We start from the raw sequence: 26,072 nt of genomic DNA, 5'->3' as shown, positions 1-26,072 counted from the left end.
CTTGAATTCACGACCCTGAGATCAAGAGTCGCATGTCTACGAACTGAGCCAGCCAGGTGTCCCTAGTTTTGTTTCCTAAGTAAGCTCTACGGCCCAACATGGGGCCTGAACTCATGACCGGAAGATCAATGGCCGCATGCTCTACCGACTGAGTCAGCCAGGGCCTGACCTTGAGGTTTTTTACCTTAGAAAAAACCTTTTTTTTTTTTTTAATGTTTATTTATTTTTGAGAGAGAGAGAGAGAGAGAGAGAGAGAGAGAGAGACCATGAATGAGGGAGGCTCAGAGAGGATGGGAGACACAGAATCGCTGATGCCAGCGCCGCCTCTAGCTCGCTGAGCTCCAAAGGAGAAGGGGATTAAGTAAGGAGTTCTCCCCACCGTTGCTTGTACAAAGCAGGCTGTACGCGAGTCGACCGGTGCCACCGAGGAAGCAACCGGCTACAAAAGCCGCTCGCAAGAATGCGCCCTCTACTGGAGGGGCGGAGAAACCTCATCGTCCCAGGCCCAGTACCGTGGCATTCCGCGAAATTACAGGTTATCAGAAGTCCGCGGAACTTACGATCCGCAAACTTCCTTTCCAGCGTCTGGTGCGGGAGATCGCTCAGGACCTCGAAACAGATCTGCGCTTCCGGAGTGCGGCTGGCGGTGCTTTGCGGGAGGCAAGCGAGGCCTACCTGGTGGGCCTCTTGGAAGACACCAGCCTGCCAGCTGTCCGTGCCAAACGTGTACCAATCATGCCCAGCTAGCACACGGCATACATGGGGAACGTGCTTAAGAATCCGCTCTGATGGAAAACGTTTCATTCTTTAATTTAAAAAAAATTCTCTTCTTCCTCTTATTGGTAGGTTTTTTTCCCCATGGGGTCAGAGGTACCTAAGTATATGATTGCAAATGGAAAAACAGGGGACAGAAGTAGGTATTGGCAGTTTTTCCATTTTCATTTGTGTGTGAATTTTTTTTTTAATTTTTTTTTAACGTTTATTTATTTTTGAGACAGAGAGAGACAGAGCATGAATGGGGGAGGGTCAGAGAGAGGGAGACACAGAATCTGAAACAGGCTCCAGGCTCTGAGCTGTCAGCACAGAGCCCGACGCGGGGCTCGAACTCACGGACCACGAGATCGTGACCTGAGCCGAAGTCGGCCGCTTAACCGACTGAGCCACCCAGGCGCCCCTGTGTGTGAATTTTTAATACAAACGCGGGGACACAAAGCATTGATGCAAGTCAAAATGTTGCGGTGAACACGTTTGTTTCAGCAGTTCAACATTATAACCATTATAAATAAACCTGTTACATTTTTCTGGACAGTGCCAGCGTTTGGACTTTTTTTTCAGACAAGTAAATTTCTTATTGAGGGCAAAAGCAAATACATAAATACATAAAATTTAAAAATTAAAAAAAAAATCTTTGAATAATTTGAGATGTACAGAAAAGTTCCAGAGATCGTTCAGAGAGTTCCTGTATACTCTCCACTCGGTTCCCCTAATATTAACATCCTGTATAATGGTCCGGGCTGAACTGTGTCCCCTCCAGAATTCCTCTGTTGAAGCACTAACCCCACAGCGTGATGGGATTCGGGGGATAGACCTTTGGGAAACAATTAGGTTTAGATGAGGTCATGAGGTGGGACCTTCATGATGGGATTAGTACCCTTAAAAGAAGAGACCAGAGAGCTCTCTTTCTACCTGTCTCTCTCTCTCTCTCTCTCTCTCTCTCTCTCTCTCTCTCTCTCTACCACGGGAGGACACAGCAAGAAGGCGGCCGTCTGCTAGCCAGGAAAAGAGCTCTCCCTAGGAACTGAATCAGGTGGTACCTGGACCTTGGACTTTGTAGCCTCCAGAACCGTGAGAAAAAAAATGCCTGTTGTTAAAACCACTCGGTCGGTGGAATTTTGTTAGAGCAGCCCGAGCAGACCAGTCCATACAAAACCATAGCACAGTGGTCAAAACCCGGACGTTAACGCTGGGACAATAACGTTAAACTCCACACTTCGTTTGGATTGCACCAGTCGTTCCACTGTGTCCTCTTTCTGTTCCAGGACCCAGTCCAGAATCGCACACTGCGTTCAGCTGTCGCGTCTCTTTAGTCTCTCTCTCTCTCTCTCTCTCTTTTTTTAAATTTTAAGTAGCGGAGCCTAACGCGGGCTTAAACTCACGACCCTGAGATCAAGACCTGAGCTGAGATCATGAGTCAGAGGCTTAACCTACTGAGCCACCCATGTCTCTTTAGCCTCCTCTGATCTAGGACAGTTGCTCAGTGGTATCTTGTGCTTTTGATTTGCGTCTCCCTAATGAGAGGAGGTCTTTGCAACCCTGCTCTCGATGCTTCAGGTAAATACCCGGAAGTGAGGTGTTTGGATCAGGCGGTAATTCTGTGTTGGGTTTTTTGAGGAACCACCATATGGCTTTCCATGGCGGCCGCCCCCGTTTACACTCCTACCAGTAACGTCCAGGGCCCCCATTCCTCCACATCCTCACCAACACCGCTTAGTTTTATTTTCTGCGTTTGACGGTAACCATCCTAACAGGCGTGAGGCTGGACTTCATGGTTTCCGTTAGCATTGAACAGCGGTGTTGAGGAACTTTCAATATGATTCTGAGCCATTTGCATATTATCTCTGGAGCAAGGTCTAGTCAAGCCCATTTTTCATTAGACTATTTGATTTGTTGTTGTTGTGAACATATTTGTATTAGTTAATTTGCCACCTGTATATCTTCTCTGGAGAAGATCTGTTCAGATCTTTTGCCCATTTTTAAACGGTGTTTTCTTATTGTTTATTTATGTATTTTGAGAGAGAGAGAATCCCAAGCAGGCTCTGTGCCTTCAGCGCAGAGCCCAACGTGGGGCTCGACCTCACAAACCGTGAGATGGTGACCTGAGCCGAAAATCAAGAGTCAGACGCTTAACCGACTGAGCCACCCGGGTGCCCCTGTTGTTGGGTTTTAAGAGCTCTTTGTACAGTCTGGATAGAAGTCTTTTATCAGATATGTGATTTGCAACATCTCCCAGTGTGGGAGTTGTCTTTTTATTCTCTTCATAGTGTAGTAGCTTTCATGGCCCAGGACCGTGCAGATTTTCTTCCATAAGTTTTATATTTTAAATTCAGTCTGTGACCCATTTGGAATTAATTTTTTTTTAATGTTTATTTATTTTTGAGAGAGAGAGAGCGAGAGCGCATGAGCAGGGGAGGGGCAGAGAGAGAGGGAGACACAGAATCCGAAGCAGGATCCAGGCTCCGAGCCGTCGGCACAGAGCCCGACGCGGGGCTCGAACTCCCGAACCGTGAGATCGTGACCTGGGCTGAAGTCAGACGCTTAACCGACTGAGCCACCCAGGTGCCCCTGAATTAATTTTTTTTTTCAACGTTTTTTTTTTTTTTTTTTTTTTTTTTTTTATTTATTTTTGGGACAGAGAGAGACAGAGCATGAACGGGGGAGGGGCAGAGAGAGAGGGAGACACAGAATCGGAAACAGGCTCCAGGCTCCGAGCCATCAGCCCAGAGCCCGACGCGGGGCTCGAACTCACAGACCGCGAGATCGTGACCTGGCTGAAGTCGGACGCTTAACCGACTGCGCCACCCAGGCGCCCCTGAATTAATTTTTGTAGAAGCTGTGAGGCATGTGTTGAGCTTCTTCTTCTTCTTTTTTTTTTTTTTTTTTTGTATACAGATGTCCAGTTCTGACACCATCTGCTAAAAAGCCTTTGCTTTCTCCATTCAGTTGCTTTTGTACCTTTGCTAAAAGTCCGTTGACTCTAGTTTTGGACTTTCTCTCTTGTCTGTTGTCTCTGTGCTTGCACTAATACCCCACCATCTTGACTTGCTTATTACAGTCGTGTGCGAAGTCTTGAAATTGGGTCGTATGATTTGTCTAGCTGTGTCCTTTTTAACATTTGTTTTGGTTACTCTAGTTCCTTCGCCTTTCCTTCTAAGTTTTATTTATTTAAAAACATTTTTGTTTTAATGTGTGTTTATTTTTGAGAGAGAGAGAGAGAGAGCACGAGCAGGGGAGGGGCAGAGAGGGAGGGAGAGAGGGAGAATCCTCAGCAGGCTCCACGATGTCCGTGCGGAGCCCTCAGAGCCCAGCGTGGGGCTTGAACCCACACATGCCACGAGATCGTGACCTGAGCCAAAATCAAGAGTCAGACTCTTAACCAGTCGAGCCACCCAGGCACCCCACGAGTGGAATTTGACACTGTGACTATATGGTTCCAGGATCAGATGGGTTCTCCCGATAGCTAGCCAATCCTGTGTGTTTGGGGTCAGCAACCCTCCTGTTTCCCCCTGGAACAATTTACAGCCTCCACCACTTTGCCCCAGCCTCTCTACCTGTGAGCCCCCTTTCTCCCAACAGACCTTTTTCTCCCCAGAGCACCGAGGACACAGGGGCACCCATTAGTTTCATCTCTTTCCATCCTTTTCTCCTTCCAGTCCCAGAGGAAGAGATGGCCCTCTTCCTGCTGAAGTTCATCTGTTACCTTACTCAGTGAACTTACTGTATACCGAGTAGCTGCTCCGTGCCAGATTTTGCAGTAGGAGCTGGGGACAGAGTGGAGAACAAAGCAGCTCATGTTCTGGGGGCAGGGGTGCCAGACAAACAAAGGGACAAGAAATGGGTCAGTTACAATAGTGTGATGTGATGAAGAATGACAGGTGGTCAGGGATGGACTCTGGGGCGGGGCCATTGAGCCCAGGGGGCCCGCAGGACGAGAATGAGCCAGCCAGGTAAGGATGGGTGGGGGAAGCAATCCGGGGGAGGCTAACAGAAAATACAAAGGCCCCGCAGAGGGATAAGCCTACCGTGTCGGAGGAACAGAAAGGCCAGTGTGCCTAGATTGTATTGAGCGAGAGAACAAGCAAGCAGCAAGAGGTGGTCAGGGGAGTGAGCAGGAGCCAGGCCATGTATGGCCTTGCGGGCCCAGATAAGGAGTTTCCATCTCAATGGCACAGTGGGAATTTGGAGACTTCTAAGCAGAGGAGTAACATGGTTTATGCTTCCAAACGGTGCTAGCTGTCACGCACAGAATGGCTTGTCACTGGGAGGCCAGAATGGAAGCAAGGACACCCATCAGGGGACCCCTGTAGTAGCCCGGGAGAGAGAGGAGAGTGGTCGGCCCAGGGTAGTAGAGGAAGAGTTGGAGAAACTGAAGGGAAATGTGTCTGGGAGGATTTGTTATCGGGGCAAAAGCCGATGGGTTGGATGTGGGAAGCGAGGGGAAGAAGGGAATCAAGGACGACTTCTTAACTTGTGGCTAAAATAACTGGGTGAACCGAAGCGCCATTTACTGAGATGGGAGGAACAGCTTTGGGGGGGAAGGCCAAGCACTCTGTCTCGGACATGTAAAGTGCAAAACGCCTGCCGGCTGGCAAAGTGCACACGTCAAGTAGGCAATATGCAGTCCGGAGCTCAACTGGGGAGGTCTGGCTAGAAGCTATCAACATGGGAGGTTTTGGTGTAGAGATGTTCTTCAAAGCCACAAGACAGGATGAGATTCCCCAAGACGTAAGTGTACACAGAAAAGAGAGCTGGTGCAAGGATTGAATCCTGGGGGCACCTGGGTGGCTCAGTCGGTTGGGCATCTGACTCTTGGTTTCAGCTCAGGTCATGATCTCACGGTTGTGGATTGAGCCCCACATAGGGCTCCAACCTGTGCATGGAGTCTGCTTGGGATTCTCTCTCTCTCTCTCTCTCTCTCTCTCTCTCTCTCTCTCTCTCCCCCTCTCTCTCCCCCCGCCTCTCCTCTCTCTCCCCCTCCCTCCCCCCCCTCCCCCCCCCTTGGTGTTACTCAAGTCCAGGATCAGGGACCACCCAGAAGCAGGAAGGCTGGCCCAGCAGGAGCTTGGTCCATGGAGGGAAGGCCTATCCCGGGGGAGCCACAGAGTAGATACAGTCACTGTTCTAGAGATGACACTCAACACAGAGGGAAAGGAAGGGGGTACCGCAGCTTCTGTTCTCCAGTCTTCAGCCAGTGATTCCCATTAGCCAAACCCATCAGGAAGTCAGAGGGGAAGGGCGCCTGGGAAACGTAGTCGTCCGTTCCACGCAACAGAGCAGAAGAGGGAAAATGGCTCTGAGAGCAAACAGGCAAATGACCAGCACGCGGAAGAAAGACGAGGACTTGGGAATGAGTATTGCATTTAGTAGAGGTCATTGATGACCTTGACAAGAGCAATTTAATAGAGTGGTATGAGCAAAAGCCTGACAGGAGTGAGTTCAAGAGAGAATGGGAGGAGAGGAATCAGAGGCAGCGAATACAGATGATTGTGGGTTTTTTTTTTTTTTTTGAGTTTTGCTGTGAAAGGAAAAGAGAAATGTGGCGTGTGTAGTGGGAAGTGAGAGTGACAGTAGGTGTTTTCTGTTTTTAAAATTTTTTTTAACATTTATTTATTTTTGAGAAACAGAGAGATAGAGCATGAGCAGGGGAGGGGGAGAGAAGGAGGGAGATACAGAATCCGAAGCAGCCTCCAGGCTCTGAGCTGTTCGTCAGCACAGAGCTCAATGTGGGGCTCGAACTCCCGAACCACGAGACCATGACCTGAGCTGAAGTCAGACGCTCAACCGACTGAGCCACCCAGGCGCCCCAGTAGGTATTTTCAAGACAGGAGAAATAACAGCATATTTGAATGCTGATGAGGAAAAAGCCAAGAGATAATGCAGGAGAGAGACAGAATTACCAGGGCAATGTACCTGAGGAGACAGGAGGGGATAAGGACCCAGTGCAAAAGTGATACAGTAACACAATTTGTAGAAAATCAGTCCTAGTATCTTCATCACTCAAGGGTGGAAAACACCTTAAAAAATCATGAGCTCTACCCTCCCACATACAGGAATTCCCTGCGCCACTCCCCCAGACACATATTTGGTCCAGCCTTTGCTTGAAAGTCTCCAGTCTTACTGACCCCTCTTTAATATAGCAGTGCTCGCAGGTGTAAGACAAATAACAAGCTTTTAAAACACACAAGGGACAGAACACTAGCCCAAATGAGAAGAATTCTCCTCACAAGAAATGACAGCTAAAGAATTGATTAAAAAAAAAAAAAACAACACAGGTATAAACAACGTAATGAACCAGGATTTGGAATGCTAGTCATAAGATTAATCGTTGGACTTGAAAAAAGCATAGAAGACAGCAGAGAATCTATTGCTGCAGACATCAAGGAACTAAAAAATACTCCTGATGAATTTAAAAATGCTCTAAATGAGGTGCAAAATAAATTAGAGGCAGTGACAGCGAGGATTCAAGAGGCAGAGGGGAGAATAAGCGAAATGGAAGATAAAGTTATGGAAAAAGATGAAGCTGAGGAAAAGAGAAATTCTGGACCACAAGGGGGAGAATTAGAGAACTAAGTGACTCAATGAAATGTAATAATATCTGTATCATAGGAGTTCCAGAAGAAGAAGAAGAAGCGAGAGAAAGGGGCAGAAGGTGCACTTGAACAAATCATAGCTGAGAACTTCCCCAATCTGGGGAAGGAAACAGACACTGAAATCCAGGAGGCACAGAGAACTCCCTTCAGACTGAACAGGAATAGATTTTCTGCACGACACAGAGTGAAATTGGCAAAATACAAAGATAAAGAGAGAGTTCTGAAAGCAGCTAGGGACAAACGGGCCTTAACCTACAAGGGTAGACACGTAAGGGTAGTAGCCGACCCATCTGCTGAAACTTGGCAGGCTAGAAGGGAGTGGCAGGAAATAGTCAATGTACTGATAAGGAAAAATACGCAGCCAAGAATCCTTTATCCAGCAAGCCAGTCATTCCGAGTAGAAGGAGAGATAAAGGTTTTCCCAGGCAAACAAAAACTAAAGGAGTTCATCACCACTAAACCAGCCCGACAGGAGATCCTCAGGGAGACTCTGTGAGTGAAATGTTTCAAGGACCACAAAGTACCAGAGACACCACTACAAGCATGAAACCTACAGACATCACAATGACTCTAAACCCATATCTTTCAATAATAACGCTGAATGTAAATGCACTAAATGCTCCAATCAAAAGACATAGGGCATCAGAATGGATAAAAAACCAAGACCCATCTATTTGCTGTCTACAAGAGACTCATTTTAGATCTGAGGACACCTTCAGATTGAAAGGGGATGGAGAACTATCTATCATGCTACTGGAAGGCAAAAGAAAGCTGGAGTAGCCATACTTCTATCAGACCAACTAGACTTTAAACTAAAGGCTGTAGCAAGAGATGAAGAAGGGCATTATATAATAATTACAGGGTCTATCCATCAGGAGGAGCTAACAATTATAAATGTCTATGCACCCGATTCAGAAGCACCCAAGTATATAAAACAATCACAAACATAAAAAATCTTATTGGTAAGAATGTGGTAATCGCAGGGGACTTTAATATTCCACTTATAGCAATGGACAGATCATCTAGGCAGAAAATCAATAAAGAAATAATGGCCCTGAATGATACACTGGACCAGATGGACTTGACAGATATATTCAGAACTTTGCACCCCAAAACAGCAGAATACACATTCTTCTTGAGTGCACATGGGATATTCTCCAAGATAGATGACACATTGGGTCACGAAGCAGCCCTCAATAAATATAAAAGAATTGAGATCATACCATACACACCTTCAGATCACAATGCTATGAGAAAAAGTTTGGAAAGCTTCCAAGTGCAAGGAGGTTAAAGAACATCCTGCCAAAGAATGAATAGGTCAGCCAGGCAATTAAAGAAGAATTTAAAAAATATATAGAAACAAAAAATGGAAACACGACAGTCCAAACCCTTTGGGACGCAGCAAAGGCAGTCCTAAGAGGCAAATACATTGCAATCCAGGCCTATCTCAAGAAATAAGAAAAATCCCAAATACAAAATCTAACAGCGCACCTAAAGGAACTAGAAAGCAGAACAACAAAGAAACCCCAAGGCCAGTAGAGGAGGAATAATAAAGACCAGAACAGAAATAAACAATATAGAATAAAAAACAAACAGTAGAACAGATCAATGAAACTAAGAGCTGGTTTTTTGGAAAAAATAAAATTGATAACCCCCTAGCCAGACTTCTTAAAAAAAAGAGAGAGCGGACCCAAATAGAATCACGAATGAAAATGGACTTATCACAACCAATCCCTCAGAAATACAGTCATCAGAGAATACTGTGAACAATTATATGCCAACAAACTGGAAAACTTGGAAGAAATGGACAAATTCCTAGACACCCACACACTACCAAACTCAAACAGGAAGAAATAGAAAATTTGAACAGACCCTTAACTAGTGAAGAAATTGAATCAGTTATCAAAAATCTCCCAACAAATAAGCTTCCCAGGGGAATTCTACCAGACATTTAAAGCAGAGTTAATAGCTATCCTTCTCAAGCTGTTCCAAAAAATAGAAACGGAAGGAAAACTTCCGGACTCATTCTATGAAGTCAGCATTACCTTGATTCCCAAACCAGAGACTCCACAAAAAGGAGAATTACAAGTCAATATCCCTGATGAACATGGATGCAAAAACTCTCAACAAGATACTAGCAAATCGAATTCAGCACTATATAAAAAGAATTCTTCACCATGATCAAGTGGGATTCATTCCTGGGCTGCAGGACTGGTTCAGTATTCGCAAATCAATCAATGTGATACATCACGTTAATAAAAGAAAAGAACCATATGATCCTGTCAATCAATGCAGAAAGATCATTTGACAAAATATAGCATCCTTTTTTTAAATTTTTAATGTTTATTTTTTTGAGAGTATGAGCGGGGGAAGTGCTGAGAGAGAAGGAGACACAGAATCCGAAGCAGGCTACAGGCTCTGAGCCGTCAGCACGGAGCCCTACATGGGGCTTGAACCCACAAACCGCGAGATCATGACCTGAGCCGAAGTTGGGTGCTTAACCCACTGAGCCACCCAGGTGCCCCTAGCATCCTTTCTTAATAAAAACCCTCAAGAAAGGATAGAAGGACCATACCTAAACATCATAAAAGCCATTTATGAAAAGCCCACAGCTAATATCATCCTCAGTGGGGAAAAAGAGTTTCCCCCTGAGATCAGGAACATGACAGGGATGTCCACTGTCACCACTGTTGTTTAACATAGTGTTGGAAGTCCTGGCATCAGCAATCAGACAACAAAACGAAATAAAAGGCATCAAAATAGGCAAAGAAGTCAAACTTCCACTTTTCACAGACGACATGATACTCTCCATGGAAAACCCCAGAGGCTCTACCCAAAGGCTGTAGAATTGATACATGAATTCAGTAAAGTCACAGGGTACAAAATCAATGAACAGAAATCAGTTGCATTTCTATACACAAATAATGAAGCAACAGAAAGAGAAATCAAGAAATTGATCCCGTTTATAATTGCACCAAAAACCATAAAATACTTAGGAATAAACCTAACTACAGATGTAAAAGATCTGTATGCTGAGAACTATAGAAAACTTATGAAGGAAATTAAAGAAGACACAAAGAAAGGGAAAAACATGCCCATGGATTGGATGAATAAATATTGTTAAAATGTCAATACTACCCAAGACAATCTACACATTCAGTATAATCCCAATCAAAATTGCACTAGCATTCTTCTCAAAGCTAGAACAAACCATCCTAAAATTTGTATGGAACCACAAAAGACCCTGAATAGCCAAAGTAATATTGAAAAAGAAAACCAAAGCGGGAGGCATCACAATCCCAGACTTTAGCCTCTACCACAAAGCTGTAATCGTCAAAACAGTATGGTACTGGCACAAAAACAGACACATAGACCAATGGAATAGAATAGAGAACCCAGAATTGGACCCACAAATGTATGGCCAACCAATCTTTGACAAAGCAGGAAAGAATATCCGATGGAAAAAAGACAGTCTCTTTAACAAATGGTGCTGGGAGAACTGGACAGCAACATGCAGAGGAATGAAACTAGACCACTTCTTTACACCATTCACAAAAATAAAGTCAAAATGGATAAAGGACCTGAATGTGAGACAGGAAACCATCAAAACCCTAGAGGAGAAAGCAGGAAAAAACCCTCTCTGACCTCAGCCGCAGCAATTTCTTACTTGGAACATCTCCAAAGGCAAGGGAATTAAAAGCAAAAATGAACTATTGGGACCTCATGAAGATAAAAAGCTTCTGCACTGCAAAGGGAACAATCAACAAAACTAAAAGGCAACCAACGGAATGGGACAAGATATTTACAAATGACATATCAGATAAAGGGTTAGTATCCAAAATCTATAAAGAACTTAACAAACTCAACACCTGAAAAACAATCCAGTGGAGGAATGGGCAGAAGACACGAACAGACACTTTTTCAAAGAAGACATCCAGATGGCAAACAGACAAATGAAAAGATGCTCAACATCACTCATCATCAGGGAAATACAAATCAAAACCACACGGAGATACCACCTCACACCGGTCAGAGTGGTTAAAATTAACAACTCAGGAAACAACAGATGCTGGTGAGGATGCGGAGAAAGAGGGATGCTGTTGCCCTGCTGGTGGGAATGCAACCTGATGCAGCCGCTCTGGAAAATAGTATGGAGGTTCCTCAAAAAATTAAAAATGGAACTACCCTACGACCCAGCAATAGCACTGCTAGGAATTTACCCAAGGGATACAGGAGTGCTGATGCAGAGGGGCACTTGAACCCTAATGTTTATAGCAGCACTTTCAACAACAGCCAAATTATGGAAAGAGCCCAAATGTCCATCAGCTGATGAATGGATAAAGAAGATGTGGTTTATATATATGATGGAATAGTACTTGGCAATGAGAAAGAATGAAATCTGGCCATTTGCAGCAACGTGGATGGAACTGGAAGGTATTATGCTGAGTGAAATAAGTCAGTCAGAGAAGGACAGATATCCTATGTTTTCACTCACATGTGGATCCTGAGAAACTTCACAGAAGACCATGGGGGCGGGGGAAGGGGGAAAAATAGTTACAAACAGAGAGGGAGGGAGGCAAACCATAAGAGACTGTTAAATACAGAGAACAAACAGGGTGGATGGGGGGGAGAGGGGAACATGGGTGTTGGGCATTGAGGAGGGCACTTGTTGGGGCGAGCACTGGGTGTTGTATGGAAGCAATGAACCATGGGAATCTACCCCAAAAACCAAGAGCACACTTTGCACACTGTATGTGAGCCAATTTGACAATAAATTATATTAAAAAATAATCATGACATATTAGACAAAAAAAAAAAAAGTCTCCAGTCTTACAATTTCCCAACACAGCCATTTCCATTTTAAGACAGATATAATTGCTAGAAAAATTTTCCTTTTCTTTTTTTTCCATGTTCAGATATCCTAATATTTTATTGAACTTCCACCTGTTGTGTTGTATATTTCATTCGCAGGGGTTTTTTTTAGTGGTTTCAGGACTAGAACTTAGGACTCATCACTCACATATAACACCCAGTGCTCCTCCCAAAAAGAGTCCTCCTTAAGGCCCGTCACCCATTTAGCCCATCCCTCCCACCCACCACCCCTCCAGCAACCTTAAACTTTTCCTTTTCCAAACCAGATGCAGTTCATGCCTTTCTTCTAGATTGGGTGATGGTGTGGACAAACCAGCTGTCAGGGTCAATTGGGAAAATAGAAATGTGTGGTATTAGATGAGATGAAAATGCGTTAAAATGGTAGAGGTTATTGGCTGAAGAAAGCAGCTGGCAGAACAGTAGATGGAGTGATCTTATTTGGTTTATTATATATCTGTTCATGTGTACACACACCTGTACATGGGGCGGGGGAAGATCTGGAAGGAAATGCAGTGAGATATTACCAGTGGTGATCTCTGGGTGATAAGAATATGTCATTGAGACCTAGCAGAACTTCAGTGAACAGATAGTTCTTAAACCTTCAGAGAATAGAAAAAGATAATTTCCCCCAATTCCGGACCAGTCTCACCAAAAAATACACATATAAAAATCCTGAATATAGATGTGCTAAGGTTCTAAAAAAAATATTAATAAATGGGACACCGCAATCAGTCGGTTGAGCGTCTGATTTTTTTTATTTCAACTCAGGTCATGATGCCAGGGTCGTGAGATTGAGCCCTGTGTTGGGCTTCATGCTAAGTGTGGAGCCTGCTTAAGATTCTCTCTCTCCCTCTTCCTCTGCCCCTCTCCCCCACTGGCGCATGCGCTCTCTCTCTCTCTCTCTCTCTCTCTCAAATAATAATAAAAATAATAAAATAGGATTTAGATGAAATTCTAGAGGCATTTTCTTTAATGTCAGGAATGAGACTAGGATGCTTGCCATCATTGCTATTACTCAATATTATTCTGGAATGAACTAAGAAAATGGAGAGGTATAAATCTTTAAAAAGGGGTGCCTGGGTGGTTCAGTTGGTTAAGTGTCCGACTCTTGATTTTGGCTCAGGTCATGATCTCAAGGTTTCTGAGATCCAGCCCCATGTTGGTTTCTGCACTGAGAGTGCAGAGCCTGCTTGGGATTTTCTCTCTCCTTCTCTCTCTGCCCCTCCCCCGCTGATTCTCTCTCTCTCTCTCTCTCTCTCTCTCTCTCTCTCTTTCTTGCTCTTTCAAAATAAATAAACATGAAAAAAATTTTTTTCAATAAACAAATATTTAAAAGAAAGTGACAAAATGATCATTGTTTTAATCAGGCTTCTTTGGATATTAGGAACAGATACTCAAGTTAGCTTAAAGAATAGGCATTTATTGTAAGGATACATATGGGAATAAGGGACTAGGAATGGACGAAACATTCTTAATTATGATAAAAGCCAGCTATAAAAAAAACTGTAAAGCAAGTTACATACTTAAAAGCTTGCCTCCAGAAATTGGAAATGAGACAAGGATTCCCTCCATTACTAGAGTATTAGAAATCTTAGTGCAATAAAAGAAGAAAAAGAAACAAAAAGGTTAAAGATCTGGAAAGGAAAAAATAACACTGTCATCATTTGTAGAAAACACAATTGTGTACAAAGAATATCCAAAAGAATTGAAGGATAAACATTTGAATTGATGAATGAATTTAGATAGGTTGCTGGACATGTGGTCAATATGGAAAGCTAGTTGTATTTCCCTATATAAGCAACAAGCATTTGGAAACTTAAAAAAATAAATAAGTCATTATAATAGCATAAAAAATACCTAGGCCTTGGGGGTGCCTGGGTGGCTCAGTCGGTTAAGCATCTGATTTCACCTATGGTCATGGTTCATGGATTTGAGCCCTGAGCTGGGTTCTGCACTGACAGTGCAGAGCTCCCCCTCTCCCCCTCTCCCTTTCCCCCCACCTCTCAAAATAAAGGAATTAACTTAAGAGGAAAAAAAGAACTCCATAAAAAAAATAAATAAATAAAAAGAAGGCAGGCAGGCAGGCGGAAAAGAAGAGAGAAAAAACACAAAATACTATATGGTCAATCGCTATTCTTGCTGTGCTTATGTCAATACTGAAGCCATGTCTGTTAACACTGGACTTATTTTACAAACAAATTAGTTTTCATTGGGCTATCTTTGACAGGAATGGAGGGGTCTCGATAGAAAAAGATTATATTTCAATAGCTCTTTTGTGGATGTTAACTTCTAGTTCTGGTTAATCAATTTTCTTTGACTGTTTGTTGTTTGCCTTTAAAACTGGGCTGGATCCTGAATCCTGGTTTCCTCGAGTATCTGACTATGACTCTTCAAACTCAGGCTTCCAATCCTCTCCCATCCTCTTATCTTACCATCCTGAAGAACTCAAATGGCCCTTTTCCCTGAAGCCCTGCAAAGGAAAGCTGGACAACTGGAGATAAACTTCAGAGAAATTGCCACAGTTGTAGACAATCTGTGTGCCTGTTGCTCTATGGGCCATTCAGAACGAGACATTTGCTGCTGTTGTGTTTTTGTTGTTTTTAAAGTAGGCTTCACCACGCCCAGTGTGGAGCCCAACTGGGCCTTGAGCTCATGACCCTGGGATTGAGACCTGAGTGGACATCCAGACTTGAATACTGAACCTGAACCCACTGAGCCACTCAGAATCCCCAAAATGAGACATTTGAACTACATGCCAGAAAAATTGGTCAGATTGCCCCCTGCCTGCTCCCACTCCAGCTGAGGATGCTTCGAGCCTGGCATCTAGACACCTTCTCACTGACCGCACTTGGGACTTAGACACTGGGTTTATAAGTTGTTCTACCCATTAACCCGTGGTGTTCTTTTCTTTCTGTAGAAATACCTCTTAGTAGTTACCTGATTGCTTGCTGAACGAGGAGGCAGCGTCAAAGCTAGTTCACAAACACTTGCTGCAACTGTATTAGCTCCTCTTTAGAAATAAGAACCCATATTTTATTTGTATTTTTATAAGTTTCTTAATATTTATTTTTGAGAGGGGGTGGGGGGAGGGAGACCCATAATCTGTAGCTGGCTCCAGGCTCTGAGCTGTCTGCACAGAGTCTGATGCGGGGCTCGAAATCACGAACGGCGAGATCCTGACCGGAGCCAGGGTCCAATGCTTAACCCACGGAGCCACCCAGGTGCCCCAGCAACAAAAACCCACATAAACAGGGGCACCTGGATGGCTCAGTCGGTAGAGCGTGTAGCTCTCGATCTTGGGGTTGTAAGTTCGAGCCCAACGTTGGGTGTAAAGGTTACTTAATAAGATTAAAAAAAAAAAAAACATAAAAATAAAATCAGACAGCAATTCACTTGGGTACAGTAAGAGGCCCTTGACCACCACAGCCTTCCCCCCCCGCGCCCTCCCCCCCCCCCCCAAGGTGGTTATAACATTGGGTTTGACTATACTGTTACTATTCCTTAGAATACACTTGGGGAGAAATCTCAGGATATGATGCAGTACCAAACTATGCAGAAAAATACCCAAGATCTCAGATAGGAACTATCTCTGATACCCCCCCCCCCCACCCCCAATTAGCACAAGGGAGCAAAAGTTGCGACCTGCACCCTGTCAAATCCTTCCCTTCCAAAGCCCCTGCCACACCCTAATTCGGCTTGAAATAGTTTCAGAAGGTGGACCTCCACCCCTGTTCCATAGAAGTGGAATGAGGGATTGACAATGGAAACTTATAAAGGGAAGAAAACTTAACACCTCTGACTCCATGTTGCTTCGATTCCCTTCACAACTTCTGTGTAGCCCTGCACCTAGGCCTGTGACAGGTGAGATTTACAGAAACTGTTCTCACCGGGGGAGATAAACGGATAGCCCTAGCCCGAGCCATCACCCATCATCGTCCCCGTTCCTTACCATTGGGAAATGATCCAAACTCCAGAGGCTGGGGTGAGTGTGGGGGGCGGGGAGTGGGGAGTGGGCAATTGAAACTGTGCCACGGAGGGTTAAGGAGGCTGATGCTCGCTCTCTCTCGCAGAGAACCTAAATCTTGTTCTTCAGAGAACTATTTGCCCCTAATCAGCTATTGTGTCTTTTCAGGTCCCACAAACAAACTCTAGCTGTCTCTGAAGAAGCCTGGACTCAAGGTCCACCGATATGCTTGCAGCCTATAAGCCAGCACAGCCCTGAGAGAAAGAGCCTAAGTCCCCATCCAGGTTATACCAGCTCTCGGGGCATACCCACAGCCCCTTCTCCGTGTCCTAAGGTAACCTCCTGACATCAGGGACTAAATTTTGCCTCCTTCTCATGTTAAGTCTCCGCCCCTAAGCAAACCTGGGAATATGCATGACAGGTATGTTTCCTCAATGTGGGTGCTCCATCTTTCCTCATCAATAATCACAGATGTGCCTTCCCTTTTATCAACAGGTATGTAAAGGATTCTTGGGATTTCATTCTTTTGTCAATTCAAGTGTATTCCAATGTTGCACTGGCTCCTTCAAATTGTCCTTGTTGAAAGTGTGTGGCTGTCCCTGTCTCTCTGTTAAAAATGCTTTGCCAAATACAAAGGCAGACCATCTGAGCCAAGCACATGAACTATGTCTGCTGGTCAATGGAACTTACAGAGAACATACGTCACTTTTGAGTTTCCCACCATTTATGTTGCAATAAGTTCACCCCAACGAGGAACGCTAGGTGGTTCAAAGACATACATGTGTGTTTACACACACACACACACACACACACACACACACACACACACTCTCGTACCTAGCAAGGAGGGACACACCCAGGGCAGACAAGACAGTCACCTGGCACTGAGGGACATAAAAACATCAGGTTGATCGTCCGTGATTTCTGAGGAAAGATTATCGATCAAGACGGGGAAATGATAAAGGAAATTCTAAACTTTTATGTTGGTGCTCTCCCAGGGAAGCTATACATTTAATATTTACCGAGGTCAAAGGGACTCCAGAAAACCTCAAAGCATGAGCTCTTTTTCTGTCCTGAGCACAGATTGTATGTCTGGTTTGTTAAAAAAAAAAAAAAAAAAAAAAAAAAAAAATATTTTTTCTTAAACATAACTAACTAAAAAAGGGGGCTTCCAAAGGCGGCTTATAAAGATAAGGGAAACAAAAGAAAACAATACAAAAACCTTCCTGGTCGCCATAAGATTGAAGTCATACAGCCTTGCACATACTAAAAACAGAAGATAAAGTCTGTAACTTTCTGGAATGTGTTCTTTCTCCTCATGATGATTCGTAACATCTGCGCCCCCCCCCCCCCCCGCCCCCGTGCCCTGTTTTTCCTTTTTTTTTTTTTTTTTTTTTTTTTTTTTTGGTAAGCTGTATGTATGCCCAATGTGAGGCCTTCCCCAGATGACTGACTGCTTTGTGAAGATTGTGTATCCCCGTCAGCCCTCCTAACTTGGGCTCCAATGAAACTCTTTTCCTTCCTCTTTAAAATTGTTTTTAAAAAGGCTCGTTCATTTTGCATCGACATAGGGTAAATGCTATAAAAGGTAAGCAAGACATAGTGAGGGGACAAACTGGGAAAGGTGGACAGCGTTTAAAAGATGCTTTTAAATGCTACACTTCTTCCTGCCTTTCCCTCACAGGTAGGACAGCACCTACACCTACTGTCGTTGGCAATGGTCATCGGCCTGGAGAGGAAGAAACCATTCCATACTTTTCCACACGGCAGATGAGAAGGCCCTCTCGGACCAAATCCAGGAACTCCCTTACTGTGAGCCAAGGACCGGTGTTTTTTCGTTTTCCTTTCAGTTGTGGTTAGAAGTAGACATCACCTACAATTGAGATTTTTCACCATATATAAGCGTAGAGTTCAGTGGTATTAGGTGCAACATTCACATCCTCCTCGTTGCGTTCTCTCTTTCCATTCCATTTGTTGTAGTGTTTTAAGATTTATGTTTTTGATGTTTATTTATTGGTTTATGGGGGAGGTATAGGGGGGGTAGGGAGGGAACCCCAAGCAGGCTCTGCACTGTCCGTGTGAGAACCCAATGCAGGGCTTGGTCTCACGAACCCTGAGATATGACGTGAGTCAAAATCTAGCAGGCGTGGGATGCTTCACCCACTGAGCCACCCAGGCACCCCACCGATTCCATTTGTTTTAAAGACATAAACGTTGCAAACGTTTTTTTTTTTTTTTCAACTTTTATTTATTTTTGAGATAGAGAAAGAGCATGAATGGGGGAGGGTCAGAGAGAGGGAGACACAGATTCTGAAGCAGGCTCCAGGCTCTGAGCTGTCAGCACAGAGCTCGACGTGGGGCTTGAACTCACGGACCGTGAGATCATGACCTGAGCCCAAGTCGGACGCTTATCCGACCGAGCCACCCAGGCGCCCCACAACCTTTTTTTTTTTTTTTTTAAAGTTTGTTCATCCATTCCTTCATTCCCTTCATTCATTTTTCACATTCTCTTCACTCGATGTGGGACTTGAAGTCACAACCCTGACAGAGATCAAGAGTCCAAGAGTCGCATGCTCTTCTGAGTGAGCCAGCCAGGAGCCCCCTCCATTCCATGTTTTGAAACAACCCCAGGATCCTGACTCAGACTCCCAATTTGACCGATGAGAGCCCCGCCCACGCCCTCTAGGCCATCTGTGGGGCTGTTTCATGTGTGTCCATCTTCCTTCCTCCTTTTAGTGCCACGTCAAAGGTTGCATGTGAAACAGCCAGTGCCTGTGGAATGAAACTGTACTCAGTTTCCCTTTGGAAGCAGGTGGGAGAGGGAGGACAGGTCAATGGCTAATCAATAGAGTGTTAGTGTTGCTTTACAGGAGTGTGCCCGCTGGGACCATCGCCCGGGGTCACAATTGTCCCCTGTCAGGCCTCCCTCACCCTCTATCCCTTATTGCCCCATGCCTGTGTTTGGCCTCTGAACCCTAAGACACCACCATCACGTGTTTCATGCCACCCTCTGACTCTGACTCGGCAGGCCACGCCACGCCACACCATGCCGCTCGCTCGCTCGCTCGCCAACTCCCTACCCTTCCATGTACCTGCACCCCCACCCCTGGAAGGCATTATAGTAAGATACCATCCTCCACATCCATGATTCTCAAATGGTTTATTGAGGTTTCCTGGGTTAGGAAAAGGAGGGGACTCTCTTTGCTCCAGAGAAGGCAAGTTCTTCAGACATCATCTTCTCCCCTCCCCCCCTTCTCTCCCCCACCCCTTCTTTCTTTCCCTCCCCCCCTTCCCTCCCTTTCCTCCCAGTAGTTCAGAAACTGCAGCCTAAGGGTTGGGGGAGTTGAAGAAAGCCATTCAATGTAGAGAAGCCCCAGGCTCAGACTTTAACAGAAAGCTTTCTGCATTTGAACGAAGGGGTTGAATGAGGCCCATTGGAATGAATCGCCCTGAACCTCCCTTCCACTGCCACTCCCATCCCCGCCCCCACCCCTCCCCCACCCTCACCCCCACTCCCACCCCCACGAGTCCTCCAGTGGTTTGGGGAACTGAAGGCTGCGGGTGGGCAGGGGGTGGGGGCGCGTGCATCCTGAGCGGCAAAGTAGGCCCCTGGTCCACAGGAAAATTACAAACTCTATGTACCGAAATCTGTTGCGTCTGTATACGCCGATAATGACGCCGCGGAAAGACAAATTAGAAAAGAAAAGAAAAAACAAACCCCAAACAACCCAATCCCGCTTACAATTGTGCCAAACATGATAATAAAGAACACGAAAAGAAATAAAGGAACAAAGACCCATCCGGCCACGGCCACGAGCGAGCGGGTCTCCCTGTACGTCAGCTGCTTTAGAGAGTCCCTCTCCTAGAGGCCCCTTCAGCTCAACAGCGGGCTGCGGTGTCCCTGTCTCTAGCCCGAATCATCTTGGTGCGAGCACCCTAAGTGGCCAAGGAGGCCCCCGGTCCACGGGAAAAAATCATGCCCGGGTACAGCGGAGTTGTGTATCCCGGGCAAAGCGGTCAAGGGGTTGGCGAGATGTGTGTGGAGGAGAGGAGGTATCTGTTCCGGGGCCGCCCTCCCGGGCACCCGCTCTGGCTGAGAAGAGGGCAGTGGGGCGCGGCCTGGACCCGGACGACAGTTGCTGCCTGCTGCTGGGCTGAGGGCTGAGGGCTGAGGGTAGTGGGGCAATGCCCACGCTGGCTCCTGCGACGCAGTTCGTCCTGGGCACCTTGTGTGGTTTCTGTTGAGGTGCCGGTTGCCGTGATGACCGAGGCGAAACTCCCCTCTCCGCCTGGTTGTTCAGACGCCCGATCCTCCCGTGTTCTCGGTACGTGGCCTGACCCGCACCCTCCCATCCCACCAGACCCCTTGTGCCAATATTTCCTGTTTCGGAGTTCTTTCGCCTTGTCCGGAAAGTAAAGAAACCACACTCACAGATATCCACCCCTCGAAAGAACAAAGAGACGTCCAGCCACGAGCGAGCGAGCGGGTCGCCCTGTGCCTCGGTGTACTTTAGAGACTCGGTCTCTTAGAGACACCTGAAGCTCAACGATGGGCTGCGGCGTCCCTCCCTCTCTCTGGCCCAGTTCCATCCCAGGACGAGTCCCACAGTCTCTTTGCGCGACGACAGACACCACCGCTCGCTCACGTGAGCCGGAGGCAACGTGCTAACGGGACCGGAGGGTGGCACTGTAGATTCAAAGTGACCTACGCACCAAAGCGTCCGTCAACGTGGTGTCCGGAAACCTTGGACGTTGCCGTGCCCTGGATGAAATCGTCGCTCTGGAGACTCGGGCACGTGTCGCCCGTCTTCTCTACGTTCTTCCTACCTTTAGTCTCCCTGTGTGTGTGTTTGCCCGACATCTTGCCTGATGGTTCACGGAGGAATGAGACACCCATCCGGCAAGAGCTGATGCTCCACTCACCACGGCACGTGACTGACGGAAAAGAATACGCACGGGCCCGCACTCATCTTACCCTTCGTTCACCACCGTGTCAGAAAAACATGTGGCCTGCCTTCCTCCTGTCCAAAGCCAAACTGGAAAGGAAGACTTAGGTGTAAAGGAAACATTAGAGAAGCTTTCAAAAAGTAGCAGCAAGCAAGCAGGCAAGCAAGCAAGCAAGCAAAGTAAACCACCCACCCCTACCCTCCTGCCCAGCAGGTGCAAGAAGCATGCACGGAGCACTCTCCTCCTTTTCTCCCTGGAAGCGCCCCCCCCCATGTCTTTCCTATGCCACCAGGGGAGTGACATTCTTATCCTCAAGGACAGGAGGAGAAGTGGAGAGAATTCTAGAGGAGAACAGATCTTGTTGGTTGGTTGGTTTCGTTGGTTTTAAAATCCTCATCATCCTTCAGCCTCCCCACGTAGTTCAGTTAGTCGCCCACCGTCGCTTCTCCTTGTTCAACCCAATATACAAGCGTTTAGGTTTGGCCACTTCTCAGGGTCTTGGTTTCCTCAGGAGGGGCTCTACCTGTCACGTGAAACTTGTAGGAAATCAATTTGTCGGCTCCTTGTACGGTTAACCTGTCTCGTGTCAGTGTCACCCTCAGGGTCACCTGCAAACCCTAAGAGGGTGGAGGCATAGGGTGTGTCTCGGTGACACCTTCCTTTTCCCTGCGGGGGCCCACCCACCCCTCCCTTTGGACTGTAGGGTCCTCTGGGAACCGGGACATTTTTTTAGTGAGTGGCTATTAACTCCTTCCGTTCTCCATCTTCCCCCCCCCCCCCCCGCCGCCGCCACCACCACCACCGCCGCCGTAGTAGTGTTTATTGAGGACGGTAATGGTGAAAGCCATATTCTTGTCACTTGCCACGCGGTGCACTTGCACCCATGTTCCCCGTACCTGTTTGTGGTCTTTGGACTTCGTCGTGGCCCCGTGCGGCGAAGGACTTTGCTTAAGCTTTATCCGTGGTCGTTCGTTTATCCATCACCCCCCTTTTTGTCCCCCCCCCCCCCCCACCCGCAGCTTGGTTTGTTATGTTTCCGAGAGAGACGTTCCCCCGCTTGACCCAATAGAATAAAAAACGGCTCGTCCGTCCGTTGTTGTTCTGGGAGTACTCTCTCGCGTGGTTTCGGTTTGGCCGTCCGTCTCTCCCTCCCTTCCTGCCCGCCGAAATGTGTCTAAGTCCTCCCGGGAGCGCGGGCGCCGCCTGGGCCGCTCTGGGCCGCCCGTGCCCGGCCCGCCCGGTGTGTGCGGGGAATTTTCCGCGCACGTCCGCCTCGGCTGGCCGGGGAGTCGAGTGGCCGGTCTGCTCCCCCCCCCCCCCCCCTTTCCAGCGGCAGCCGCCCCGATGCATTTTTCGAGTGTCCCTTGGGCTGCCGGGGTCGCGCCGTGCCGGCCGGCCGGCCGGGAGCTCCCGAGGCGGACGCCCTCCGTCGGCCTGGGACCGAGAGGCGGCATCCGGAGTGGGCCGGGACGAGATCGGGCGGCCGGGCCGCCGGCTGTGCGCCCTCTCGCCCCGAGATCGCGAGCTGTCCCCGCTGACGTTTCGGTCGGTTGTCGGGCGCCACCTGGCGGCCGCTTTTACATAGCGTTCCCCTCCGGAGCTTCGGCGACGTCGGCAAGGGATGCGATTCGGCCGCGGTGTCCGGGGCGGAGTTCCAGAAGGCCGGCGACGTTGGCGTGATCGTCCCGCTGTCGTCGGGGCGCCGGCGGCTGGTGCACTTGCCGGAGATTGAACCTTCGGGTATATGGGGGAGTAGCGGCGGCGCTCCCTGGGAGCGAGCCGGGGTGGGGGGCTACCCGGACGGGTCGACCAGCACCCGCCGGTGCTTTCCTTCCCCCCCCCCCCCGACCGCGGGGACCGCGGGGACCGTCCGGGGCCGCCACCCGGAGACTGTGGCCCCGTGGGTCGCTCGTCGGCCCTTCCCTGCCAGGCGTCTTTTGTCTTCCCTCCCGCGTCGCGGTCGGGCCGGGCTGGGCCGGTGAGGACCGTCCTGAGCCTTGAGGGGAAGCCCGCGGAGGGCGCGATGGGCCCGGGCGGGGGCACGCGTGGGGCTCCCGGTCGTTGGACCCGATTTTCTCCCCAGATTTTCCGAGGCCCGCTGCGGATTTGGGGACCGGGCCGGGCCGCGAGGGGAAGCCCGTATAGGGCGCCAACGCCGGCGCGCCCGCGATCCCCGTTGAGGTCCGGTCGTCGGGGGCGCCTCCGCGCAATTCAGACCCCCCCCCCCCCAAAACAGTCCCAGCCGGGGTTCGGGGACTGGCATGGGGCCGGTCTTGATAGGTCCGGGGAGGCTTCCGCAGGCGACAGCGTGGTGTTTTATTTTTCTAAGTCCCGACCCGGAGACGACCCGTGGACGGGCGAACGTGTAACGGGGCAGGGCCTACCCGGCCAGTCCCCCCATCCCGCGATTCCCCGGTCGGTGGGTCGGTGGGTCGGTGGGTCGGTCGGTCCCGGGGTCGACCAGATGGCCCCCGGGGACTTCCGGGGGAGGATGGTGGTTGCTTGGCGGTGATGGGAAGATGCTTGGGGCCCGTGGCCGGGCCAGGGTCCCAGAAGGTCCCAGTGACCTGTGGCTCGGCCCCGCCTGCCAACGCGGTCATTTTTGTCTCCTGAAAGAGGTACTTTTTGCTGCCAGGTAGGTGCTGACACGTTCTGATGTGGCGGTTGTCATCCTGTAAGAGAGACTTGGGCCTCGTCGCCGCTGGCGTGGCTCCGGGCTTGGCGGTGACGCCGAGCCGAGCCCGACTCCGCCCTTTGCCCGCCTGCTTGCTCGAGCCGTCTGCCTGGGCCTGCGCGCCGGCTCTCGTGCATCCAGGTGTGGTCCAGGCTGTGGCGCCACCTCCGGTCTCTGGCACCCGAGGGCGGCGTGGGGAGGCGGCGTGGGTCTTCTACCCCGTGCGCTCCCCGCTGCGGGCACCCGGCCGTGGCCGTGACAAACCCACCCTTGCAAGGCTCCGTGCCGCGTGTCAGGCGTTCCCTTTTTCCCTTGTGGGTTGTCCGGCTGCCTGTTCCCTGGGAGAGGTGGGGGAGGGGTGCTGGCGAGGCTGAAGCAGGTCCTCCTCTGGTCGCTGTCCTCGCCGGGCGTTTCCCCAGCCCCCCCTCACCCCAGGACTGCCTCGTGTGGCGGTAACCGATCGATGTGGTGATGTCGCGCTCTCCCGGGCCGGGCCTAAGCCGTGTCAGACGAGGGACGGACACTCCTGGTGAGTGGGACCGCTCTTCTCGTTCTGCCTGCGGGCCCCATGCTCCTCCTTCTCGCCTGTGGGCGGCGCAGGGGGGTGCAGAGGGGTGCGGACTCCGGCCCGACCCCGGCCTCCCGTCGCTGCGGGACCGGGGTCGGCTGACGCAGCGGACACTCTCGCTGGCCTCTCTTGGCTGTGTGGTGGTGGGCGGCCTCCCTGTGGTGGGGGGGCTGCACCCGACGCCACGCTGCTCGCCGCGTGGGCGTGCTGAGCGCGTGGCGCCTGGCCCTCCGTGGTGCCCCTGGAGCGCTCCAGGTCGTCTCAGGTGCCTGAAGCCGAGTGGTGGCGCCGTTCCCTGTTCCCAACGGACCCCCCCCTTTGGGTCGCCGCCGTTGGCGGAGTTGCCCGAGGTGGGCGGGTGGCAGAATCGGTGAAGGGAGGCACACCCGTTCCCCCCGCTGCGGGGAGCGGGCGCCTTGTCGTCCCTGCCCCGCAACGGGCCGCTGTTGCCCGGAGGGGTGCGGGGGACTGACTTGGTGGGGCGAGTTGAGCGATCGTGGCGGGCCGAGCCGGCGCCGTGGCGCTTGGCCAAAACCCCCTCTGAGCGAGGGCTGTCGGTTTCTTGCCCAGCGCGTTGCTGCCGGTGTTTTGCCTCGGTTTTTCTCGGGCCTCACCCGGAGGCGCGGCGCTCCTTCGGGGCGGCGACACGAGCAACCGCGCGTGGGGAAGGCAGGTGGCCCTCGTTGTGGTCCCTGACCGCGAATGCTCAGGAATGCCCTGTGTCACTCCGTTGCCGTGGACCTTTCTCCCCCGCCCCGGGCCCTGGTGGCCCCGGGAAGAAACGCCTTTTATCTGGCGGGCCCCGATGGGGGGACGAATTGGGTGGGGGGCGGCGCGCCCTTGGTGAGAAAGCCTTCTCTAGCGATCCGAGAGGGTGCCTTGGGGTACCGGAACCCCCAGTCGCTGCCCCTCCTGTGCGCGTAGTGGCCACCTGTGTCAGGGTGACTGCATGCCCTTGTGCGTGTTAGGCGGAGCCTTCTCTCCCGCGCGAGAGGAGGTCTGTCGGCCCCGCGGTGGGGCCGAGCGCCGCTCTTCGCCTACCGCGGCCTGCGCCTCCCCCCTCTGAGTCGGGGGAGGGTCCCGCCAGGCCTGGCCGGCGTCCGGTGCCGGGGCCCGTGTGCCTCGGGCGTGTGGTGTGCGAGCGCGCGCGCGCACGCGCGCGGCGTCCCCCCCGCCTCTCCCGTGGCGGCGTGTGTCCCGAGGGGGCTTGGGGCGCCCCTGCGCGCCCCGCCCCCCCTTGCGCCGCGCGAGCGGCGGCTGTCTCCCGCCCCCGCTCCCGTTCCGGGCTTTGCCGCTGGCGGGTGGCGCGCGGGCGCGGGTCGGGGCCGCGCCTGGCTTTGGGAGGCGCTTCCCTGGGGCGTGGCTCCGGGATGGACCGAACGGATGGAGGTTGGAGACGGGCTCCCGCGGCGGGGGTCCCGTGGGTCCGGACCCCAGCGCCGTGCGTTGTGGGGGGGGGCCTGGCTTGTGGGGAGGCTCGCTAAGGGTGCTGAGGCCGGCTGGCGCCGCGGGCGTCGCGGGACCGCCCTCGTGCTGGTGGTGGCGGTGGGATCCCGTGCATGTTTACCCGGTGGCCTGGCTCGCGTCTCCGTTGGCGCGCCCTTCCCCGAGCCCGTGCCCTCCTCCGCGCACGCGCTCTCTGGTCCTCGCTTCGTGCGTGCCCCCCTCCCCGCAGCCTCC

The 26,072-nt window shown here is 50.0% G+C and overlaps 1 protein-coding gene across 1 annotated transcript in view; it reads left to right on the top strand.

Moving 5' to 3' along the window:
- The window catches only part of STEEP1 (STING1 ER exit protein 1), a 57,489-nt gene that overhangs the window by 26,985 nt on the left and 4,432 nt on the right, over window positions 1-26,072 (top strand). The window lies entirely within an intron of this gene.

Source organism: Neofelis nebulosa, chromosome X (genome assembly GCF_028018385.1).
Source record: "Neofelis nebulosa isolate mNeoNeb1 chromosome X, mNeoNeb1.pri, whole genome shotgun sequence".
NCBI classification, from domain to species: Eukaryota; Metazoa; Chordata; class Mammalia; order Carnivora; family Felidae; genus Neofelis; species Neofelis nebulosa.
The sequence above is the reverse complement of the archived record's forward strand: the minus strand, read 5'-3'. Positions and strand labels throughout refer to the sequence as shown.